Source organism: Theropithecus gelada, chromosome X (assembly GCF_003255815.1).
Source record: "Theropithecus gelada isolate Dixy chromosome X, Tgel_1.0, whole genome shotgun sequence".
In the NCBI taxonomy this organism is placed as follows: domain Eukaryota; kingdom Metazoa; phylum Chordata; class Mammalia; order Primates; family Cercopithecidae; genus Theropithecus; species Theropithecus gelada.
The window spans coordinates 34,962,663-34,989,756 of record NC_037689.1 but is presented as its reverse complement, the minus strand read 5'-3'; positions in this window follow the sequence as shown (position 1 = coordinate 34,989,756).

The following is a 27,094-nucleotide window of genomic DNA, read 5'->3' as shown; positions in this document are numbered from 1 at the left end:
TAACCATGATACTGTAAACCAAAAATAAAATTCTAAAGCCCCGAACCATCTAAATGAACCCCTCCTTTTGGCCAAGGGCATTCCAGAGTTAACCTGAAAAACTAGTTCAGGCCATGATGGAAGAGGGGGTTGGATAAGCCTCATTATACCCCTCCAGCATTAATATCAACACAGACCTTAAGTCTAATAAAAACACATTTACAGTCTATTTTCTCTGAAGCCTGCTACCTGGAGGCTTCATCTGCATGATAAAACCTTGGCCTCCACAACCACTTATCGTAACCCAAACAATCCTTTCTACTGATAATAACTTTTTCAACCAATTGCCAATCAGAAAATGTTTAAATCTACCTATGACCTGGAAGCCCGACCCCTGCTTCGAGTTGCCCCACCCTTCCAGATTGAAACAGTGTAAACCTTACATGTATTGATTGATGTGTTATGTCTTCCTAAAATGTATAAAGGCAAGCTGTACCCAGACCACCTCGTGCTCGCAATCTGGACCTCCTGAGGCTGTGTCATGGGCATGTCCTTAACCTTCACAAAATAAACTTTCTAAATTGATTGAGAGCTGTCTCAGATACTTTTGAGTTCACAAAACATTGATCAAAACTAATGAGTTTACACTGGTAACAACATATATCCCTTTGTGAGAGAGAGGTGATGTGTCATACTTAGCAAAAAGAAAACTCACACATTTCTTAGTCTATGAAATTTACACCATAGCTTGGAATGAGGCATCTTGACTCACTGTGATGAACTTTATTTCTCAGAAAAAAAAAAAATTAGTTCCATGAAAATCTGACTACGTATATAGAATTTTGTTGCTCTGATGAATTTCATCTATATTCTGTCAAGACAAAAAATATGTCTAAAAACCTTTGAGAATGGGCAGCCATACAAGAGTGGTAAGCAGGAAAATAATATGAACAGATTTCAGTTTTAAGAAGGCTATTCTGGAGGCTACTGTGGGGACTCAGAAAACAATACCCCAAAATAAAGGCTCCAGAAGCAGCCTTAGAAGCAGATGTTGTTCTCTGACCTTCCCCTGCCCTCCTGTCTCTCAGTCCCATTCTCCCCAGAGGAGCAATAGAAACTAGAATCCTTCCCCAAGGCAGGTTCTAGAAACCAGAAACCCTGTTCCCCAAAGCCAGCCATAAAACATAAAAACATTAACTTTCCCTCCCACCTTTCTGTGTAAAAACTGGCCATACAGAAATGATCTGACCTGACTAGTTTGGCTGTAGGTCCTAAAACCCCCATTCCAGAGAGGGTCCTGCCCCATACGCAGAAGGAAGGAAGGCTACTTAGAGATGCCAAGAAGAATCTAGACAGACAGGCCTTGTTGGGTTTCCCTACTCACTCTATTAGCTTTAGATCACAACACTTTTGTCCAATCACATTTCTGCACAGCTGTCCACACTATGTTGTACCTAAGCATAAAAATGGCCAGTTTGTTCTGTATCTTTGGGTCTTCATTCTAAAGGTTCCCATGTCACATAAAACTATGATCTCAAATAAATTTGTATGCCTTTTCTCCTATTAATCTAATCTGTCTCTTGTCAGTGATTTTCAGAGAACCTTCAGAGGGCAAAGAGGAAGTTTTCCCATCGCTCCGACCCTGTGAAAAGAATGCACTGGAGCAAAGAAATCGGAAGATAGCTTAGAAGAAACTATTGTAACAGTCCAGGCAGGACTTACTGAAGGTCAAAATTGAGGCAACAACAATGGGAATAGAGAAGCAATGGTTTCAAGCAATGCTAAGGAGATGGAATCTACAAGGCTCCATTGATTCCATAAGGCCCCAGTGACTGACAGTAGAGCTGGGTACTCAAAGTTAGGTTTCTGACTTGAAGGGAACATTGGAGAGGGGACAGGTGTTGAGTTGAAACGTTGCTGAAATGCTTGTGGGATTACCTGTGTTTCTGAAATGTTGTTTAAAGTGTTTGTGGGATTACTAAGAAGCATGAGTAGATCAAGTTAATCTTCAGAAACTTTTTATCACATGTTGGGCTATGGGATCAATTTACTGGACTGAACTTCCTACATTAAAGTTCCTTATCATTCCCTCTATCATGTAATTTAGAGAGCAAGCAGAGAACAAAGACACAGGTCAACAAGCTTCTTTAAAATCTCACTTGCTCTCCTTCTCTATTTCCATTTACCCTGTGAATAAAGAAGAATAAAGGAGTGGGAAAGGCCTATCCTCATTCCTCTTGCTGTTTCCACAGAGGACAATGAGGCAGGACTGAGCAGTGTCTTCATCCCTCGTGGAATTCCAAGGTGGACACCATCTGTGAAACGACTTCATGTTGGCCTGAACTTGCTAGGAGCTTTTAGCCACTCACTTGGGTGTAATCCAACACATGACGTAATAGTCGGCCGTCTGGATTAATCAGTCCCAGCTGTTGGACGCTCTGTTCTGTGTGGGGGTTCAAGCCTCTCCATCTGTTCCTGGGGCCTCTCCACTTATCCCTTCTCTGCTTGAGCCTCTAGCCATGACAGATGGCTCTTTCTCAGTATTACAGATAATTTTTCTCTGATCAGTGTCTCAGCTCCAATTTGTGCTTAACATTTTTAACTGCCCCTAATCACTGCCATCACCGTAGGCATTTATGGAGATTAATTTATACTATGTATGCATATGAATGTGTCTGCATGCATATAATGACCAGCACACACATACATAATTTCATTATATTTACCATTCGCACACAACAACTAGCATTGTGGTCATGCTGGATGCCCCTCCGTCACTGGGTTATTTCTTTTGGAGAATCTATCTAGATGATCTTACTCACTGGAAAGGCATGATACGAAGGCAACTCAGCTGGGTGAAAACGTGGTTGGAGCATAAGAGTCCCAGCATCAAACATTAATAGAAACAGCAGTAGCAGCAGTGTATTTCTACAGCACTCTTAAACTCGGCCTGGATTCTCTACAATGGCTGTGGGTAGAAAAAATAGCAGGGCCTCTGACGAGTTGTGGATCATCTCCAAAACCCCTCTCCACCACATTTATGAGTACTTGAAACCACAAAAGTTATAATCTACCAGTCCCAAGAGCCTATTCTATATCCTGCTGCTCCAGCCAGGCAGCTTCATTTTTGGCTCTGAGAACCACATCTCTGTAATTACAAAACTCGAGTTCAAACAATGTGGGGATTTTCGGGAGTGGTTGAGAAAGACTGTCAATAGAGAGACTGCACATGGCAGCTGTAGCCCAAGCCAGGGAATATTCTCATCAGCAAACCACAGAACAGGCTTTGGAACAATGTCTTTTACCACACCTGCTATCCCAGTCATCTTCACACGTGAAAGGATAAAATTTACACAGATGTTTAATTTCCTTCAGGGAATATTTCAAAGCAATGATAGTTTTCATTTATTACTTTATGTCTAATTATTAGTACTGTTCTTTTTTTGGCCAGTGATGATAGTAGTGGTTTCCTTTAAGACTGGATATCTAAAATAATCTACTTTATATCCCTTAGCAATCTTTATGTTTCATATATTTGATAAAAAATAATACTATTGCAGTGGTGGTCAACCAGGGTTGATTTTGTCCTCCAGGGGACATCTGGCAGTATCTGGAGACATTCTGGTTGACACAACTTCTGTGGGGGTGGAGGTGCTCCTGGTATCTAGCAGGTGGAGGCCAGGGATGCTGAAAACATCCTACTGTGCACAGGATGGCCACAGCAAGGTATTGGCTGGCCCCAAATGTCAACAGTGCCAAGGTCAAAAGCTCAACTCTACTGGATTATATGTTAATTATGCCACTGCTATGCTGTCAGTAAATCTGACAAATGCTGTTCTGTGAAAAGGAGAGCTCGAGGGTATGGAATTCCAGGTGCCAGGCAAGCCTTCTTCCAGAATATTTTGACCTGGATGAAGGCTCAACCCAGAAATCAAAAAATTTTACTTTGATCTTCACTAAATTCTGAGGACCAGCCAGAATATAGGGGCTGGCATAAGGTGATGGGATTGTTTGCCCTGCCAGACAATCTAATTTGGATCTATTTTTGGTGGATGTCTTGGGGCCTGGTGTCTTCTTCTTCCTCTTCAGTGCTCTTCTCAAGACTAAGGATTTTCTTAATCTATAGTCTCTTGTACAGCTAATCATATACTCTTTAAGAAGCAAACAAAATTGATGTGCATAAATCAAGTGCAAAATTGATTTAAGATTGATTTCTTTGGTTTTAAACAAAATAAGAGTGGCCGGGCACGGTGGCTTATGCCTGTAATCCCAGCACTTCGAGAGGCTGAGGCGAGTGGATCACCTGAGCTCAGGAGTTTGAGACCAGCCTAAGGAACCTGGCAAAACCCTATCTTTACCAAACATACAAAAAATTAGCCAGGCGTGATGGCGCATGCCTGTGGTCACAGCTACTCAGGAAGCTGAGTTAGGAGGATCACTTGGGCCTGGGAGGTGGAGGTTACAGTGAGCAGAGATCACACCACTGCACTCCAGCCTGGGCAACAGAGCAGGACCCTGTCTGGGAAAAAAAAAAAAAAAAGAGAGAGAGAGCGTGGCAAATACGGGGCATGGGAGGCATGCATGACTTTACAAAGATTTTCACCAGGTCTGCCCACCTTCTTTTTCTATTAAGCCATAAAACTTCTGAAGCCAGTCTTGCCCACAATATTCTATTTTCTAGAATCTGCAGAGTCAGAGTTCAATGAAGGATTTTTTTTAAAATTGCAAACCAAACTAAAAATAACCTAAAAACTTACCTTTTTGAGAGTGATACTTCCAGATTGCAATGTTATGTAAGGGTGCTCTCTCCATCTTCTCAACCCCAGATGTCCTGCTGCTCCTAATGATAGAATACAGAGAGGCGGACCCTGTTTAGGTGGGCATGTGATGTTCTTTAAGCAAATGCCCAACGAAAAGAACCAGTGCTCTTTGTTTTGTCTCTGGTCAGCTTCCAGTACTTTTTCTAGTTCTCTGTAAGTAATAGACTTTCTTTACGAACATTGTTAAATTAAAACTGCTAATATTTTTAGGTGGGGTAAGTGTGTTATGGTTACGTTTTCAAAAATGATCTTTATCTTTAGAGATAAATGCTTAACTATCTATGAATAAAACAATCCAATGTCTGGAAAGTAATTCACAATAACTCAGAGGGGCTGGGCACAGTGGCTCATGCCTGTAATCCCAGCACTTTGGGATGCTGAGGCAGGGGGATTGCTTGAGCCCAGGAGTTGGAGATTAGCCTGGGCAACATGGTAAAACCCTGTCTCTACAAAAAAATACAAAAATTAGCCAGGTATGGTAGTGCATGCCTGTGGTCCAGCTACTTGGGTGGCTGAGGCAGGAGGATCGCTTGAACCTAGGAGGCTGAGGCTGCAGTTAGCCAGGTTCATGCCACTGCATTCCAGCCTGGGCAACAAAGCAAGATCCTGTTTCAAAACAAAACAAAACAAAGCAAAAATGAACAAACAAGCAAAAAACCAAAATAGTTCAGAGGGAAGGGTATAAATGAAATGAAGTTGACCAAGAGTTGATATTTGTTTTAACCTGGTGATAAATACATGCTGGTGTATGTATGCTGATGGGAATGATCCAGTTTAGTTGGAGCAATTGATGACCAAGAAGAGAGAAGAAATAGCCTAAGAAGCAAACATTTAATGATGTCATGTGAGGACAGGTGGATTTCAGAGACTAAAGCCTCTTAAGTAATCACTTAAACTTGGAGTTTGAATTTCGAGCATGCTGAAAGCATTCACCCTCCACTCTGGTCATTTTGCCAGATATGGAAACATTTAGAAAATGAGGAAAGATGTTTCTAAGCCATATTAATTTCTATTTTGGCTAGATTTTGCTCTCGATCTTTTTTTCTTTTTTTAAACATATTGGGAGTCACATTGGGCATATTTGATACCTTTAAATATCAAGGGTTTATTTAAATGTTGAACCAATTCATTTGTTCTATAATCTTGACCTTATAAGGGTGATATCTGGGCCAATACTCAAAGATTTTATAAGAATACTTTGGTTGATGTCACTTTCTTCCACCCCCTCAAAATAATGAACTACCCAGAACTGTAATGTTTCCTCCTCCGTTAGGTCAGGGGCGGGTGAAGCTTTCAAGCTGCTATCACTTTTTCCGAATAGTTTCACTCATTCTTACTCCAAATTAATCTACAGTATTATGTAGCAACCAAATAAATAGTCTCCTAAGGAAAGCATTCTCTCCTTGGCTGTTCTGAAAAACTCTGCTGACTCATTCGCAGTTGGGCTTGAAGAGTTTTTTTCAGGCTCATAATGCCAAAGAAGCTACACATTTTCTGAGAAACGCCTCTGCTTCCCTGACCTTAACTAACAGGGGAAGCTTTTCTTTTGGGTTTTCAGTGTCTGGGCAACTTACGGGATTTAGCATGGTTCGGGGAGCCATTTCTAAAGAATATATTCTACAAGTTAAAGATTCAGTTGCTGTCTACCCCACCTCCAAATTCCTTTACATGTGTATCAAATAGCCTTTTATGCTCAGGGCCTGGATTCATGAGGACTGGTTTGTGGCCCTGCTTGTTGCCCTCCCTCACTGGGTATTTCTTTTGGAGAATCTATCTAGATGATCTTACTCACCAGAAAGGGGTGATAAGAAGGCGACTCAGCTGGCTGAAAACGTGGTTGGAGCTTAAGAGTCCCAGCATCGAACAGTGATAGAAACCGCAGTAGCAGCAATAACACTAAGATGTTCCAAACTACACATACACACAAATAATTCAAATAATAATAAGATGGACCTCAATTTGTGGAAGATACCTTCTGATGAAATCTTGCTAAATTGAAATTAGATTGTAAATGTTTCCAGCTGAAGTCAATGAAAGTGATCACGTCTTTCTACTGTTTATTCTTGATATGATGGTTTCAACTGATATGAGGTCAGGTGTTTGGACCTGGTCTAGCTTGTGCCCGTATTTTGTACTCAATTACTTAATTTATCCTAACACTATGAATCTACCCAATACTGATGTACCTACATGTTTGTACAAGTAGTCATTAAAATCATGCTTGGTGGGGTAAATCAAAGTCAGTCTTCAGCTCATTGCCAATGGCATTTTTCTGTTTCTTTGATGGGAAATCCCACCCTTCAGAAGACATGCCTTTCAAGTGTTCAATGGTGGAGTTTTACTTTGACTTCCTGGTGATAGAGCTAGGAAGTCAATCAATCAATCTGGTCAATTAACAGAGGATACATGGAGTAAACAAAAACAGCCCGGAGAATAGAATAGTCTGAGATCTAGTTTTGACTGCGTACTTTTATCTGGGCAAATCATTTCAATTCTCCGAACCTGTTTCCAGCTGAAGTCAATGAAAGTGATCACGTCTTACTGTTGTATTTGTCTTCTGACCCCAGTCCTGGGGATGAATCTGTTTCAGTTAAAATTAACATTTTTGTTTCAGTTAAAATTAACATTTCATACAAGTCTTCACTATATTCCTCTGCATACATTTCCCACCAAATAACAGCTAGAATGAAGGTCCCCTCAACTTTGACAGAACATTTATAACCTCCCTATCACCACCACAAGATGTAGCATATACTAGCTATTTTTTCAAAAATTTTTTTCTTCATCTATAAAATGAGAGGTTAGAATGCTTATTCCCTAAGTTACTTTGATTTTTGCATTCTGATGGTGTATTTACTGAAGACTATTTACTAGGTACAATGCCCTATAAGAAATGCAAACATTTTAAGACATAACACTTCCTTTCAGAATGCATGCAATCTATTTGGGAAAAAAATTTTTGAAAAAATAGCTAGTATATGCTACATCTTGTGGTGGTGATAGGGAGGTTATAAATGTTCTGTCCTCAAAGTTGAGGGGACCTTCATTCCAGCTGTTATTTGGTGGGAAATGTATGCAGAGGAATATAGTGAAGACTTGTATGAAATGTTAATTTTAACTGAAACAAAAATGTTAATTTTAACTGAAACAGATTCATCCCCAGGACTGGGGTCAGAAGACAAATACAACAGTAAGGGGCTCTACAATCTAAAAGCTTCTAAAGGGTGTACAAATCGTTAGTCATTAAAGTCATGCCTGGTAGAGTAAATCAGTCTTCAGCTCATTGCCAGTGGCATTTTCCTGTTTCCTTGATGGGAAGTTCCAAACTTCAGAAGGCATGCCCATGCTAGACATACTATGCTAGCAATGCAATGCAAGATGGGTCAATCCCCAACAAAGCATATAAAAACTGTGAGGGTTTTTTGTTAAGTTGAGTTGCATGGGTCAGGAAAGACCTTCCAATGAGGTAAAAATTTAGATGGATCTGGAATGTTGGAGGGAAGCCATTCAGATAAAAATCATTGTGGTATTTGTGATATGAGAACTCTCTTTCCTGAAAGCTTTATCAACCATGGGAAGTTAATGTTGGAGGGAGACCCACTGTGACTGGTTGTTCATGATCACGGAAGTGGTGAGAAAATAGGTTGAAGCTCTTCTTTAGCTTAATTGGATCCTGTTGTTTAACAAGTATAGGAATCAAAAATAACAATTCAATGTTTTGTACATGGCTGTGTGGGCTCAGTAATCCATAGTTTCAAAAAATATGATTCTGATGTTCAGCCAGATTTAAGAGCCAATGCATTATTAGTCATATCTCCATGGAAGCACTGTGTTCAAATTGGGAACTTTAGTTCAAGGGAGAGATGTAGAACTTGGAGAAAATCCAGAGAAAAGCAATCAAAGCCATTAGAAGTTAGGATGGTGGAATTCTAGAAGAAATGGTAAATGAAATGAAGAACAGAATGCTAATGTAGAATTAGACTTTGAATATGGAAACCACTGTTATATGGGTGGTAGCTGACAGTTGTTCTCTGGGCATACAAGAGAATAAAAAAAGTGAGAGTGAGCAAAAATGGGAGTAATTGGGATTTAAAACAGATTTTCCAGCAAAGTCTTGACAAAATCTGTGAGAGAGTTGTTGGGAAGTTAAAGGTGGAGATTATGGTGTTTGGGTAGATTTTTTAAAGGTATAATTTGTATTGATGTCAAAAGGCAAGAAATAGACAAGGCAAAGTATCATTACTCCATATATATTCAAATTACTCAGGGCCGAGCCGTAATCTACATCTACCAAGGGACCACAAACAAGAACACACTTAAATAATGTAGATTTACGTGACTAAGGGCCCTGGACTCTCTTTGGTGATTATAGATACTTTCTGTGTACTTGGAGGATGAAGAATAGGGAGAGAGATGTCTTTTGTGTCCCTATGAATGTTGGAGGCTGGAAAAAATTGCACTGCATTAAAAAATTCTGACTTTCTAGCAATTGGTCATGATGGGGGTTAATTGCCATTAGTCCACAAAGTGGGGACTGAGCCTAGAATTAGATTAGGTCTGGAAGGGAGCTTACAGACACTCTAGTTTAGTGCTTCCACAAGTGTGTTTGAGAAACAATCAGGGTGGGAATGTTAGGACTGTTCCACTAAAGAAAAAAAGGAATTCATTAGTCATATAAATTCTTAAAATGCTGTGCTAAAACGTTAAACAAATTTATTTATTGCAGGGATTCTCAGAGGCTTGATTCTTCCAGCAGGGCATAGTAACAAGCATATGCATGGTGTATCTTATCAGCACATCTCTCCATGAAATACTTTGAGACAAAAGGAATATTCTGGACCAACTCCCTCCTCTAGTTTTTAATAATAGCATCCTGAAGTTCAACAGAGGTAAAGAGAGTTACTCATATATAGACTTAGTAACAGGTCAAGGCATAGAAACAAGTCTGTCAAATTTTGGAGAGTACTTTTTCAGGACTCCACTCTGTTACAGTTATATACTTGTGTTAGTTAAATAGTTATCATTTCTAGGATGCATTTGGGACAAACCAACATAAGCAGTTCTTATATATCCGATGAAACATTGTTGATAACCAAAGCCAACGGGATCAATTGCAAAACTCATACCACTATGAAGACATCATGTGATGCTGACCAATGAGAAAGTTGTGATTGGAACTGATCTTGAAGCCACTATACCTGAAGACAGTCTCAGGTCAACATTTTAGCATGCACTGTATTATATTATTGCAGCACAAAGTTCTGCATGAAGGTCTTAATTTTCTATAGAAACTTCCTTTATGAGTACTACTCTGTGCTTCTAATACGTGGTTTGTGTGTACATAGAAATTTACCTCACGCACGGGATAGAGGGTAGAACAGATAATGCACTGCAGATGGATGTTGGGAGTAAAGTAAATTGCCACCAATTAAGTTATTTCTGATAAAGTGATTCTTTATGCCTTAACTATTAAAAACAAAGCAAAACAAAACAAAAACACCTCTCTGTGTCATTTCCCCCTAAGGAATAGAAAGTATTAATCTATGTATCTGAATAGCAACCACAGATCATTATTTAAGCATAAATTCCCTGCTGTAATTTGTGGTTTTGACCATTTTATACACAATGGAATTAATTTAATTTTGGATAAAAGATACAGAGTAGTAAAAGGAACTGGAACCAAATAATTGCTGTTTTTAAAAAGATTATGCAAGAGTTTTCTAGAGCCTTTGTTTTATAGTTTTTCAAAGCCAGCTATATTTGTGCCTGTTGGAAGAAGCTGACTCCTGCTGTGTGCAGCTTGGGTTGCAGAGGCAGCATATTCTGCTAGTATATTTTAGCTGTTTTTATGCCGAGATGAATAGGCTATTTGAAGTGAAAGGCGGACTGGTAGTTCCTATTGGAATGAAAGGATCATAAATCCATTCATGCCAAACTGAACACAGTTAGACAATGCACTGAAGGCAATTTTTATCTGGTAATTACTGTCTTTGTTCAGAAGCTTTGCCAATGCTAACTGATTGAAAAGCTCCCAGAACAAATAGTGAAAGGACACAGCTCCTTCATTAGCCTAAACTGCATTTGAATCAAGCCTGCCTTTGATGACATTTTGTTTTTCTTTTTAAACAAAGAGTTAATGTGCTTTTTAATTTGTGTATTTAAATTCTAGGGAGATGCGAAAGGATCATTATCTCCCATCTTCCTAACCTTGCCTAGAGTAGGCCTTCTGAGACCAACAGACTTTCCTATTTGAGAGCTTTGCATTTATGGCTGCTACCTGAAAGGGCAAGGGTCAGCAAGCAAGCCAGATGGCTGGAAAAGCTCCTGAAGACTGGAGGGATGAATGAGCATATTAAAGACTCTCTCTATTGGATGGAGAGCAAGTAACACCCAGATTAGCAAATTTCCTTTCTTTGGGGGTCATCTTGACTCTCTATTATCGTGGACGTTGACTTATTTGGCCCTTGCAGTCAATTGTCTTGTTCCTTCAGGATGGTAACCTCTTTATGCTGAAAGAGTGAAAGAAATAAAGAAGAAAATAAGGGGGAAGGGGGAAAAGGGAGAAGGAAGGAAGGAAGGGAGGGAGGGAGAGAGGGAGGGAGGGAAGGAAGGAAAACCGACAATTACACTGGTCACCCAAGACTTCCATGCAAAATTATAGGTAAAATAAAATCTTTTCTGTCTTGTTTGAAGATTCATTTTTCAATTCAAATAACATTTGTGAAATACTCTGTGTGTGCCCAAAGTTACTTCTAGACTGTCTTTCTAATCTTGCCAATGATTTAATTGAGCTATGTACTGCTTATGATGTATTTCTGGTTGGCCTGGAAATACTGAAATATGAAGATTGTAAATGAAAAGACATTCAGTGCAATACTGTTAATTGGTACCTACTTGATGGCAGTCATTGGAGGTAGAAGATGAATAAGTCACAGCTTCTCCATTAAAGAGGCTGTTAAACAATATCAGTGCGTGCTAGTGGTCCAAATACTTATCTAGGTACTCACAGATGAGATAGGGAAGCAAAAGTCAACATAACATTTTAAAAATATGCTAAGGAATTAACCACTTAATAAAGTTTGTCCTCAATCAATATTGTGTGAGTATCTATGCTAGTCAATATTTAAAGATGAAGACCTTAAATGAAAAGCCATTAAATTCAGCTAATGCTAATCGGTACCTCCTTTATGGCAATCATTGGTGGTAGAAGATAAGTAAGTCACAGCTTCTTCATTAAAGAGTTCATAGTCTAGCAAAGGAGCTTCGTAAGTAACTGTGCCATTGAATGTGGCTGTTGTAAAATCTAATGATGCAATGAAAACAGTTGTTAAACTGAAATCACAAATGTTGCTAACATGAAGGAGTTCACAAAGCTGATGATGCTGGAGAATGGCTCAAATCATTGGCAAAGCCAAAATAAGAATCTGGTAAAGTTAATTTGGGAAAAAGAGAAACTTAACAGGGATGATGTCAGAAGATGGGAGTCAAAAAACCAATTTGAATATCAAAGGCTTTGGAGAGGTCTGTGGGGAAACTGGTGAAACCTCCAATGTTTTTGTACAGATGACCTTACTTATGACTGTGCACGAAAGTCAACTGTGAAGACAGGGTGCACAAAACTATCATACAGTTTTGCCAGAAAAACTGTGCCAAAAGAAAAATCAACACTTATGTCATTGCTGTTCATTTTAAGAGTTAGGATATGGCAATTATATCCTGAATTTTTCACAAATAAGAAAATATAAATGTATTTTCCTACTTTTTAAAACAAATTGCTTTTCTTTTTAGAATAAAATCCTAGTCTAATCTTTTTTCCAGTACTTACTGTGACATTTGGTTTCTATTTTGGGTCGATTAACTTTTTTTTATATTGCTCACCCATGCCTTTAATTCAAATATCAAAAACGTTAGCCTCTTCTTCACTTTAATTTTTCTTTCTAACTCCAGAAACTTTTTTCTTTGTACTCTTGAGTCTCCTTAAGTGTGCTTATGGTTGTTGCATTCATGTTGTCATATGCCTCCTTTGCTCTTGAGTATTCTGTCCTAACTGATATTTCTCTTCCTAGTTGCTGGGTCCTATGTGATGTGGTACTGGTTTTCTTTGCCGACCCACTGGGAATGTTACAGGTGGTTTAATTTTAAATGGACTTTTTCAGAAACAAATTACGCTCAGGCAATGAAGGCTTTCCACATTTATGACACAATATGATAAGCATGTACGTAGATAAGCAATTACAAACAAATAGAAAAATAGTTGAAACTGAAGGATTGTTCTTTTGAAATGCACTCAATGCCTGTACATTTCCTACGATATTTTACAGCAGTGCTCTTTTGAGTTAGATGTTCTCACAGTCCAACCTATGGGAAGAAGATGATGATGATAAATCAATGACAATGTCTGGCTACTGATATCTGAACTGGAGAGATAAATACCAGCTCATGTTGTCAGTCCAGGATGCTGGGATACCGTAAAACAGCCCAGATATGCTTGCTGCCTCTGACTTCTGATTTAATCCTTGTTCTCAGGCTGCCCAGCCACATGATTTACCTTGGTCCTAGATAACCTCCAAGTTCACCAGGCCATACAGGGTCTTGAGGAATGCAGGTATGTAAGTCCCTCCTCTCTTTTTGGGAGAACTGCCAAGCCAGGGAATGAGTGGAGTGTTTGCTAATAATTCTGGAAAGGCTTCTTTAGGTGCAAGTATTTGCATTAATTCCAGTTACTTTCCTTCGTTTTTTAAGACCCTTGATTCTGAGTATTGGCAAGGGTGTTATGCAAGGCTGTTGCTTTGGTGATGTTGGTTTGGACAACCACTTAAGTGCTGGTGTTCTATTCTTCACAATAAATGGAAGTGTGAACATTGTGATCTTGGGCTCCAGTGGCCAAGAGGAGAGCAGACGCTCCTCTCCACAGGTTCCTATCAGAGATACTTAGAGCTTAGAGTTGGGAAAATTGACCCAGCAATATCAGGCTGCCATTTGTAAGCTTTCAGACTCCCATCTCATTCCTTTTTTATTTTCCTACTGCTAACTTAGATGTGCTATTCCAACTATTATGATGCTGTCAAGAATTGGTAGTTTTAAGGCATGTTCATCCTGTAGTCGAATATTTCCAGCTTCCATTGTGGCCAATCATAGTATAGTTTCACTGCAAAAAGACTCATCTGACATTTTAAAAAGTATGGAAAATGTATATAACTTCACAGAAATCTTTTAGACTAAGGGGGGTATGATTCATATCACACAGCCCCATTTCTAAAAATCACCAGAACCATTAACCTCTGCAGTGCCACTCAACACAGGGTGACAGCTCTCTAGTTCCCCATCTCTAGAAACTTCCCCAAACTCTTCCCTGAAGCTCACTTATCCCTGCCTGTCCTCTGACTTGTAGCTTTTTCTTTTTGGGTCGTTTCTTCCTAAGAACAGCTCCCTGCTTTTCCTAACACAAACCAGCGTAGTCTTTCCTTTCTCCTGACTTCCCTATTGCTACCCCTTGTCTGGTTCAACAAAAACATGAAAACAGCATGTGCCTTGTAAGGCAAGGGGAAAATAAGAAAGGCTGTGAATGCTCATTTACCTTCGCGGTACCTGAATGTTTGTACACTTTGAATATTTTGTCCCTGTGAGAGTCCCTTATGAGAATTCTGCCACTATCTTGAGCAAAAATCCTTGTAAAACTATTTTTCACATGACACTGAAAGTCCTCCTGAAGCTTCCCTTTAAAACAGGCTCAGCAAACACTTTCTGTAAAGCAGCAGATAGTAAATATTTTTTGTTTTTCAGGTTATATATCTCCGTTGTAACTACTGAACTCTTCCGTGGTAGCCTGAGAGCCACCATAGGCAGTACGTAACCAAATGGTGGCTGTGTTCCAATACAACTTTATTTGCAAAAACAGGCCGGCGACCCCTGCTCTAAAACAGTGCTTCTCAATCATGGCTGGCCATCAGTATTACCAGAAGAGCTTTTTCAAATCCTGAGGCCTAGGCCATATCCCAGACCAATTAATTAGGACCTCTGCGGTGGGACCAGGTCATGCATATTTTAAAGTTCCTCAGGTGAGTCCAATGTGCGGCCAAGGTTGACAATGCCTGCTCTAAAACTCAGGAACCAGCCACCTGGAAACTGATGGGGATCTCAGCCTGGAGAGATACTGATCTCCCAATCCCTGGAGTGGCCAGATGGGGCCTCCTGTGAGCAGCCCTATTCCTTTATCCTAGTGTGTCCTAAAAATGTGGTCATTTTCCACATGTACATGAAAGGCTAAGCAGCATCCACTTAGGAAATAAGCAGCCACAAATGCAAACACTATGTTAAAGTTACTGGCACTTCAGCATACTACAGGCAAGTGCCACCAGTTAGCCAGGCGTAGTGTCACGCGCCTGTAGTCCCAGCTACTCGGGAGGCTGAGGGGAGTGGATTGCTTGAGCCCAAGAGTTCGAGGCTGCACAGTGAGCCATGATTGTGCCACTGCACTCCAGCCTGGGTGACAGAGAAAGACCCTGTCTCAATAAATAAATAAATAAATAAATAAAGTTATTGAAATTCCTTGGATAGTGATACATGGAATAGTTGTTTCTTTGATAAAGCTAAATTTATTTTAACTATTCACTCTCATCTAAACTGAGAAATATTAATACATTCAACTGCTACTTTTTCTTGGTCCTACAGGCTACATATAAAACTGATTTTAACAGGATTGTCTCTCTCTAGGAAGATGAAAATAAACTGTATTTTCTGTAAGTAAATCAGAAATCCATTCCTCAGTTCATGGCTGTGTTGCTTTTTAAATCTTCCAGAGCATGTCTTAGCTGGTGACAGTGGAGGACTGGGTTAGACTAATACTTCTCTGTTTTAATTGGAAACTGGGTTCAAGCAGATGGAAATACTGTTTTAAGTTATTCTGAAGCCGAATTGTCTGTGACCATTTAACTTGAAGTATAACACTTTGTAGAGACAATCTCTCCATGGATAGGACTCCACTGTACCTGATTTACTGCTTCTCGGCTGTCATTTAAGAAGGACTTGCAGGCCGGGCGCGGTGGCTCAAGCCTGTAATCCCAGCACTTTGGGAGGCCGAGACGGGTGGATCACGAGGTCAGGAGATCGAGACCATCCTGGTGAACATGGTGAAACCCCGTCTCTACTAAAAAATACAAAAAACTAGCCGGGCGAGGTGGCGGCGCCTGTAGTCCCAGCTACTCGGGAGGCTGAGGCAGGAGAATGGCATGAACCCGGGAGGCGGAGCTTGCAGTGAGCTGAGATCTGGCCACTGCAACTCCAGCCCGGGAGACAGAGCGAGACTCCGTCTCAAAAAAAAAAAAAAAAAAAAAAAAAAGAAGGACTTGCAGCTGGCCATCAGCCAGGAAACAAATCCACTGCTTTTCTATTCCTTGGCAAGCCTTGGCCTGTCACATACTTTTGATTGTCTTCGAAATATCGACCTAACAAGACAGTCAGATTTCAACACTAGCAAAGACACTTTGAGCTAGGATTGTGAGGATGAAGGAGACAGTAAGCCCCAATGCATATCCCTTTCTCCCTCCTCTTGGTCCAAGGAGCACATGCTACCTCATGGACTTTGGGATGAGTCTTTGCAAAGCCAGCTCATTGCCTCATGCATGCCTTGGCAGTAGTTCATGCCACATGCCCTCCCTATGCCCCACTTGGTTGATTCCAAAAAAGGTAAGAGTTTATTGCAACAGGCTCAAGGGCTGCTAAAGGGAGAAAAGAACACCAGTAGAAGGTCTTTCTGGCATCTCAAAAGGCTCTTGGAGAATTTCACATGAGGACAATGACTCAATGTGGTCCTTTCCAGATTTTCAGTTCTTTCCATGGCAGCTCTAGGAGAACAGAGACCTATTGAAAGGCTGGCAGGGCTTTTTAATTATGTTAGCAAAGAAACTCATATTACCTTGAGAAAATATTAGTGGTACACATCAAAACTGGGGAAGGGGATCTGATGGAGATTGGGAAGGGAGATAAAGTCCACTCCTTTTTAGTGTTCCCACCGGCACCCGTGGTAGTGCTATTGAGTCCCTTGGATTCCTAACCCAAGTGATTTTGAGTAGGCCTAGAATTTGCCCAGATGTTTTGCAGTGGTAAGTTCTCATTTGAGTGAAGACTTGAATAGTGATGGAAGTAGAAAAAAATATGCTACAGAGGGTAACAGGTGCCATTAGTAATTTTGCTCAGACTTTTCTAGAAGACTCAGTTTTTGTTCTTTGCTTAGTCAAGGCCCATCTTTCCTACTCACTTCTGTCTTAACCTCAAAGCATTCCATCACTGCCCCAGGCCCCAGTAATTAGCCTTCTTCAGACCTTCATATTTGTTCCTTAAATGAAAACAGCTGCTCTATTTAGAGGTGCCATGAAGACACTGGCCTATGTATTCTGATTTTCCTCCTGGGATAATCCCTGAAGCACTTTCATGAAACTCCCAGGGCTCTAAAACAACAAATTTGAAAAATCTTTGACCCCTACCATTTTCCTAGCATGTAGCATAAGATACCTTGTGTTGTGTTTTATCTATTGATTTTCTATTTTACAGAAGTAGTATATATTTACCAGTATTTGGAAGATACAGGTATATGAAAAGAAAAAAATGAAAATGGTTGTCATCCCAGACTCTGAGATGAACACTAGCAACGTTTTGGACTTTTCCATTTTGATCATTAATCTATGAATTTGTATGGGTATCTATGCTCATAAATATTGATTTAAAGCTAGCGTTTTATTCCAACCTAATACTTTAACATGAATAATTTTAATGTCATTAATTATTTTTATCCAAGGTCATTTTTCATCTTTAACAAACTTACTGAGGTATAATTGGCAAAAAGTAAGCCACACATAGTTAAAGGGTATATTTTGGTAAGTTTTAACCTATGCATATACCCATGAAACCAACACTGCAATCAAGATAATGAACATGTCCATCTCCCCTAAAAGTTTTCTTGTGCCTCTTTGTAATCCCACTTTCTTCTTTCTGTCTGCACCCACCCCAACCCCTACCCCAGGTAACCACTGAAATGCTTTCTGTCAGTATAGATTAGTTTTCATTAGAATTTTATATAAATGGGCCAGGCACAATGGCTCACGTCTGTAATCCCAACACTATGGGAGGCCGAGGCAGGTGGATCACCTGAGATCAGCAGTTTGAGACCAACCTGGCCAACATGGTGACACCCTGTCTCTACTATAAATACAAAAATTAACTGGGCGTGGTGGCAGGTGCCTGTAATCCCAGCGACTTGGGAGGCTGAGGCAGGAGAACCACTTGAACCCAGGAAGTGGGGGTTGCAGTGAGTCGAGATTATGCCACTGCACTTCAGTCTGGGTGACACAGCAAGACTCCATCTTAAAAAACAACAACAACAACAACAAAAAATAATTTTATATAAATGGAATATTATACTAGGCATTCTTTGTGTCTGTATTCTTTCACTCAGCATACTTATTTTGAGGTTCATATTGTTGCCTGTATCAATAGTTCAATCCCTTTTATCACTGAAGAATATTCCATTGTATGGATATACCACAATTTATTTATCCACTCACATGCAAATAGGGACATTTGTATTGTTTCCAGTTTTGGGGGCTATTCGAAATACATTTTCTTTTAACATTTATGTACACATGTTTGTGAGGCCATATGCTTTCTTTTTCCTTGGATCTGAGGTAATTTTAATGGCTGCATTATATTCCATTGTATGAATGTACCCTTGTTAATCTAACCCCTACTTCTGATGTTTAGATTGACTCATGATTTGGGTTCCCTTGAAAGTAAAGTCTGAGATCTAAGACAAGGATTTGCACGTAATTTATATGAGAGCAGTAGAAGAGAGGGGTGGGGAGAGTAAGTCAAGGAAAGGAGCAAAGCCACAAAGCTGTGTTAGTGAGCTACTGATCACTGTGGGCAACTGAAGCTCAATCCCATGGGGTCCCTCGGAGGAATCATGTAGAATAGTCCTCAAAATGGTCTCTGGATGGAGAGGTTGGAGCATTCATCCTCCATTTTTTTCTCTCATTGGTGGACTGTGGTCCCCTGGGAATATTAACTACCCCACTTTTCTGTGCCACATCCAACACAGGCAAAATGGCCTTCTGTGGCATCCAAGAAAACTCTGAAGCAGAAAAGCCTTGAGACAGCAAGGTAAGCCCACAGTGAAAGGCTGGGACCATGCATGAAACTGTCCACCATAGGTGTATTAAGAGCAAGGGACTGAGGGCAGTGGCGTGAAGAATCTATCTTGCTTCAGTGGTGTCGTATTTGCACTTAGACTTTTCTTTTTCTTTTCTTTTTTTTTTTTTTGAGACAAGATCTCACTCTGTGTCTCCCAGGCTGAAATGCAGTGGTGCAATCACAACTCACTGCAGCCTTGACCTTCCGGGCTCAAGCACTCCTTCTGCCTCAGCCTGCTGAGTAGCTGGGACTATAGGTGTACGCTACCATGCCTGGCTAAATTTTTTTTTTTCCATTTGTTTTGTAGAGAGGCAGTCTCACTTTGTTGGCCAAGCTGGTCTCGATCTCCTGAGCTTAAGCAATCCTCCTCCTCAGCCTCCGAAAGTGTTGGGATTACAGCCGTGAGCCACCGCATCCAGCCTGCACTTAAACTATTATATATATGTTATGTTTATAGAAATGGAGTTGCTACATTAACAGATATGTGCGTTGAAAGGGTTTTAATTCTAGTCACCACATTACTCCTTGGAAAGGCCTCAGTTTACCTCTCATATGTTGTATACAAGGACACCTGTTTCTCTGTTGCTTTGCCAATACTGAGCATTTTCATTAAATGAACAAAGAGAAACCTTGCTAATGGTCAAAATGATTTACTATTTTATATTCCACTTAATTACAGGCCCCCACATATCAAGAGACCACACCTTATTCATCAGACACTGGATTCACAAATGAGCATATTTAAAGCAACCATCAAAATTTGTCCATGGTGATGGGACTTTGGGCCTGTAAAAAGTAGCCTATGGACAGACTGTGTAACACCCTAGTTCCTGAGCTGTCTTTCCCAGTTAACCCCTTCTGATGTGACTTCTGGATTTGTCAGGTGATTTCTGCTCTGCTGCTGAACAGAACTGGGCCCTGCTCAGTGTCTCACTTAACCTGTGCCTTGCTGGTTTGATGCTGGGTGCATGCTTGCCCTCGCAACTGACCTCTGTCCTTTATGTCTCTGCAAAAATACTGTGTCTCACCTAACAGCTCGTCTTCACTGGAGCCTGCCTTGTAGTTAGGACATGTGGGACTTTTTGACCTTTCATAATACTGGAAGTCAGGCCAACGATCCTGGCTGTAGACCTTATTATGTCTGATGGGACTCAAGAGGCTGCCCCAAGACCCCAAATCTTAACTAATTAAGATACATGAGGAAGAGATCTTTTGAGAATAGAGAGAGAGAAACACTTGCTGGCATTTCATTTTGGGCACAAGGCATGACTGTGCATCCCAGGCTGTGACCCAAATGTCTGCCTCAGAGCTTCTGGGCTCTTCTCTGTTTTGGGCTTTCACCTGTTGGGTTGGCACTGCCTGTGGCCCCACACGTGGCTCCTTTCTGACAGCTGTGCTCCAGCAGGTGGTGTGAGCCACCCTCATCACCTGCTGTCTGCACTGACATTTGATCACTTGAAGCTGTTCCTTTGCTTCCATGTGCACATTTTGCTCTCCGTCAGCTTGCCAGCCAGCAGTACTTTTTAAATCTGTGACATGCATGTCCAACTTCCTAGGGCTGACCACAATCATCCCCCACTTCAACACCCACAGATGGCTGTATTTCAGGGCTTCATTTGACCTGCCATTTGGCTTAAGAGAAAGGGTGTGGAGAAAAGTCCCGGACAAAGGATAGGAACAGCGCCAAATCAGAAAGCCTCTGAAGAGACCGGACAGCATTATTGTTTGAGAGAATCAACAGTCCCGATATCAGAGACTGACCCTACGGGAATCCGAACAATTTCCTTTTCTAAATAACCTCGACTTAATGAACAGCAATTTTTCAGTTTTAAACTGTGTTTTGCTTTGTTTTATTTTGTTTTTGCTTTGTTTCATTTTGTTTTTTGACCACCATACAGACTATGATGACAGGTCAACCGACTATGGACCATGATGTGCATTACTGACAGAATTGAAATTGTTTATAAAGGCATGTCCAGTAAATATGGTACTGCTGTGAGGAAATAATAGAAGAGAAAGAGGTATAGAGAAAGAGAAAATTGTATACCCTAAAAAACTACTATTAGCAATAAGAGAGTGCAAAAGAAAGACAACAATATAAAAAACTATAGCTGTATCATTAAACCAGCAGTGCCCAATAAGAAAATATTATGAAGCTTAGAGGAGAGGCCAATTCTTCACGCTCTCAACACTAAGAATTTATTGGGTAAAGTATAACAAAATTACTTCTGAAATAATAGAGGAGTTCAAATACAAGAATGTGACATCCACAGATACCAGAAAAAAAAGAAAAATCTCCAAGCCAATAAAAAATAGTACAAAGGATATAAGTAACAAGAAGAAACCCAAATAACCAGTAAAGATACGGACATCATTACTAATCACAGAAATTCACATCAAAACAACAGTGAGAGTGTTTATCACCAACAGATTATAAAACAAACATTTTAGTGTTTGACAATATGAGCTAGAGGTGAGGATTTAGAAAAGAAAATGGAAACTCCCTTTGACTGCTCATGGAAGCAGTGCTTCCCAATTATTCATGGTGCAGAATCAGGTCCTTTTATTTTTTCTTCTGATAAGAAATTATTATATAACTGGTCATACCCCATATCCAGCTCCAAATGCACCATATTGTTTTCAACATCATATTTTAAAAATAACTTTTTTTTTTCATTTATTCCTCATATGTCTTCTAAGACACTACTCCTAAAATATATTGATTTTCGCAGTGAAAAGCTTTTGGCATCACTTAACCCATATTGTCCAAATAGGCCTTTTCCACAATTTGTTTTAGCATTACTATTGTTGATTGTTGTTATTTTAAAATAATCAGGTTTTTTTTTTTTAGTCCGATGCTTTTGTAAAATATAAAAATCACGTTTGGATATCATAGAAATATCAAATTATGATAAATACTTCTAAACACTTAATGTCTGTACTTATCATAGACCAATAAGTCATGGTTCATGGACCAGACTCTAAATTTTTATGGTCAAAGAATGAATTGAAAGTATGCTAAAATTAAGCTAAATTAAAAAAAAAAAGTTTACCTTATACTTCGACAACCTACTTCTAGAAATCTATCCTAAATAAATGTTGGTTTAAGACACAAGGAAGGCCGGGCGCGGTGGCTCAAGCCTGTAATCCCAGCACTTTGGGAGGCCGAGACGGGCGGATCACGAGGTCAGGAGATCGAGACCATCCTGGCTAACACGGTGAAACCCCGTCTCTACTAAAAAATACAAAAAAAACTAGCCGGGCGAGGTGGCGGGCGCCTGTAGTCCCAGCTACTCGGGAGGCTGAGGCAGGAGAATGGCGTAAACCCGGGAGGCAGAGCTTGCAGTGAGCTGAGATCCGGCCACTGCACTCCAGCCTGGGCGACAGAGCCAGACTCCGTCTCAAAAAAAAAAAAAAAAAAAAAAAAAAAAGACACAAGGAAACAAACTAGAAATATATATTAATAGGAGAAAGGATGATTATAGTCTAGCCATATGGTGGCATATATAACTGTTAAAACGAATAAACAATATTTACATAAAATTGGAAAGAAGTTACACAAATGGGCTCACATTATTCAAACATGCATATGTTTGAAAAGCATAGAACACACATCTAGAAATGCATGTATTTATGTGTACAAAGGCGCATAAACACAAACCCTAAATTGTTAGTGGTGTTTACCTCTGGCGATGGGATTGGTGGGAAATTTGCATGTGTTATTTTATAACGAGTAAGTATTTCTGTTTAGAATCTCTTTATTTTCTGTTTAGAATCTCTCAGTTTGTCAATACTGGAACCCTACTGACATAATTGCTGCAATTTCCATTTATTCCTGAGTATGTGGTCAACAACAGACAGTAGCCTGTGAGGGAAACCCAAGTGTCTGCTCAAAGCTGGAATAGGAACCCCAGACTTCTAGGAGAGCAGATGTTTCTAAACACAAGGCCACATCCAGAAAGCAGCAGTGCAGATCTTTTAGGGCCTCCCAAGAATCTAGCATAAGACACATTCTTTCAGGCCCTAGTCAAGTTCCCTGCTGTGTGCCAGGAGCTGCAGAGACCAGACACAGAGTATCAAACATGTTAGAACAGGATGGGCTGTCTTCACAAGGAGCTTACCAGCTGCCTGGAGAATAATCCAGACAAAACACAAAGGAAGTCCTTTAATGAGCACCCACACTACAGGACAAAGAACCAAAATAGAAACAGGATCCCATAAAATCAGAAAGAAAACAAAGATCCTTACTGCCATTGTATTAGTTAATACAATTCTAAAACAGATATAGGGACATGGCTATAGAAAATGAGAAAACAAAAAGTATTATTAGAGATGATATAATTGCCTACTGAGAAGCCCCAAGATAATTAAAAAGTGGCTATCTTTATGGGAGTTTAGTAAAATGGCTGGTTAAAGATAAGTGAACAAAAGTAACCAGCTCTCCTGCTCTCCCTGAAGTAACTAACCAAGATACATGAGGTGTTGGGGGGAAACAACACTCCACCCTAAAATGTCTAGACATAATGTTAATTTTAAAACTGAATCTGTGTGAGGAAAATTACAAACTGCTACTGAGAGAGTTAAAAGAAAACATGAATAAATGAATATAGAATAAGATGATTGAATGAATACAGAATAAGAAGATTGAATATTATCGAGGTAAATTTTTCCCAAATTAGTATATTGGTTTAACACACTCCAAGAGTAATTAATTGAGCTGCTCTGATTAAAGCATAATATAAATTTTGAAAAATTATGTGAGAGGACCCTGGTTCAATACTTTTTATTTTTTTTAGAGATGCGACCTCAGGCCAGGTGTGGTGGCTCACGCCTGTAATCCCAGCATTTTGGGAGGCTGAGGCAGGCGGATTGTTTGAGGTCAGGAGTCCGAGACCAGCCTGGCCAACATGGTGAAACCCCGTTTCTACTAAAAATATAAAAATTAGCCAGGCATGGTGGTGCACCTGTAATCCCAGCTACTCAGAAGGCTGAGACAGGAGAATCGCTTGAACCTGGGAGGCGGAAGTTGCAGTGAGCAGAGATCACACCACTGCACTCCAGCCTGGGCAACAGAATGAGACTCAGGATCAAAAAAAAAAAAAAAAGAAAAAGAAAAAAAAAGAAAGCATGAGATGGGACGTGAATGTGCTGAATGTGTTTCTCAGTTTGGAGTATAGTGGCTATTCACAGGTGCAATCATAGTAGCACACTGCAGTCTCAAACTCCTGGGCTCAAGCTTCCTGCCTCTTAATACTTCTTTTAGAAAGAGACACATTATTTCATTGTTCTACATTTTGTGTTTACGTATACACACACAAACACACACAGACACATTAAAAACTACAGAAATGAGATCATATACTGGCATGGAAATGAATATATATCATCAACGAAAAGAAAGTGATTGTAGAAAAAGAGTCCTGATATGTGAGAAGATAACAGATAATAAAGGAAGACTCACAAACCAATGGGTCAAGAGATTGTTGTCAAAGAGTTGAAAATAATTGACTCTGGGGGAAAGTGTTACATTCAGATCTCACATCATGCAAAGAATAAAATGCAAATACTTTTAAGAATTAGGTATAAAACATAAAAGCAGGCCGGGCATGGTGGCTCACACCTGTTATCCCAACACTTTGGGAGGCTGAGGCAGGCGGATCACCTGAGGTCGGGAGTTCGAGACCAGCCTGACCAACATGGAGAAACCCCGTCTCTACTAAAAATACAAAATTAGCTGGGTGTGGCAGCGCATGCCTGTAATCCCAGCTCTTCTGGAGGCTGAGGCAGGGGAATCGCTTGAACCCGGGAGGTGGAGGTTGTGGTGAGCCAAGATCGCGCCATTGCATTCCAGCCTGGGCAACAAGAGCGAAGCTGCATCTCCAAAAAAAAAAAAAAAAAAAAGAATTAGGTATAAAACATAAAAGCAAAAATAGTGGAGAAAATGTTGATAGGCATAAAATAGTGGAGAAAATGTTGATAGGCATAGAAAATATTTTAGAATAAAGTTCTCATTTACCATCGTTATATGACCTGTAATATGCCTAAGAATACATTTATACAAGGTATGCAAAATCTTTTATGGAGAAAAATACAAAAGAGTACTGAAAGATATGTAAGATGGCCTAAATATATGCAGAAATACAGCAAGTTCATGAAAGGAAAGAGAAGATCGGGAAGATGATGCTTTTCAAACTAATCTACAATTGCAATGTAATTCAAATCAAAATCTAGACAGGATTTTCTGTGGAAACTGATGAGCTGACCTTAACATTCATATAGATGAAAAAGAGACCATAATAGCTAAGACACATGAAACTTGCCCAACCAAATATCAAGACTTACTTTTTAAAATATAGTAATTTAGATAGCATGCTATTTGTGCAGAGTTGGACAAAACAGATCCAGGCATATATAGAGATTTGATGCGTGACAGAGAAGATCTTACAAATCAGTGGGGAAAGTATAAACTATTCAACAAACAAGTCTGGGAAATTAGTTATTGTTCTGAAAAGAAAATTAAGTCACTAGCTTATACCACACAAAGATAAATTCCAGACAAAGATTTAAATGTCAAAAGAAACCATGTAAACTTCTGGAATAAAATAAAGGAGAATATCTTTACAATCTTAACTCTTCCACAGACAAGCACAAGAAAACAAAACCCTTAATTAAGGAAAAGATAGACAAATATAACTACACTAAAATTATAAACTTAAATACAAGAAAAAAGGACCTTAAAATTAAAAGGAATTATAGACAGGAAGAAGATATTTGAAATGCATATAATCAACAAATGTTGGTATCCAAAATATGTAAAAAAATGTTTACAATTCAGCAAGAAAAAGACAAATACCCCAAATGGGCAAAATACATGAAAAAGCAAATTCACAGAAGAGGAAACTTGAATGCCAAATAAATGGAATGTTGCTCTATTTCTCTAGTTTTTAGGAAATGCAAACTAAACAAGAATATGCCATTTCACAGACAACAGATTTGCAAAATGAAGGAAAAGAAACTTTCATACACTGGTGGTATAAGTTGATAAATCATGCTGGAATGAAATTTCTCACTCCACCTTTGTGAATCTGTAACCTACAGAGGTTATCTGACATGTGCACAGGGAATCACACACCAGATTGGTTTTTGCAGCATGTTTGTAATGGTGAAAAATGGAAGTAACTTAAATGTTCATCAACCGAACAATAGATATGTAGATTGTACTATATTCAGTGATGGAATATTACAGAGCAAATCAAACGAGGGAACTAGAGCAACATAGGTAAGATTCATCAAAACCAGTGAAAAGGCAAGCTCCTCATAATGCCTGATAGGATGCCATTTTCAAAACTAGAGTCTTACTGTGGATACATGCTTTTATGGTAATAGTGCAAAATATGGAGAAGATTGATCCAGATGGGGGTCATCTCTACAGCAAGAGGAAGGGTATAAACCAGGAAGAGGGACTGGGGAATGTCAAAATATTAACATCTGATACATCTGAGTGTTGAGCACATGGTTATCTGTTATATCACTCTGTATGTTAATACATGTTTAAAACATCTTACAATAAAAATGGGGAAATTGTTGATTGTACTTTATACATTTTATTTTTTTTAGAGACAGGGGTTTTGTTCTGTCACCCGGGTTGGAGTGTAGTGGCATGAACACAGCTCACTGCAGCTCAGACCTCCCTGAGCCCAGGTGATCCTCCCGCCACTGCCTCCCGAGTAGCTGGGACCACAGTAGTGTGTCACCACACCTGGGTAGTATTTTCTATTTTTTATAGAGATGAAGTTTCATCATGTTACCCAGGCTGGTCTCGAACTCCTGAGCTCAAGCGATCCACCCACCTGGCTTCCCAAAGTGCTAGGATTACAGGCATGAGCCACCATGCCCAGTCTCTATAAGCTGGTGGAAGGTTTATGTAGGAATCTTATTTCTCTTAGTACCTCTTCCATTACCTTTGCTCCATAGCAATAGCTATTCCCTGACTTCTTAGTCTATGATAAGGATGACTGGCATTTTTTCAATCTTACATACAGTAAAAATTTTAAAAAATCTTTAGAAAATTTTGCTATTCTTTTTTACCATTATATAAATTCTAAACTAAA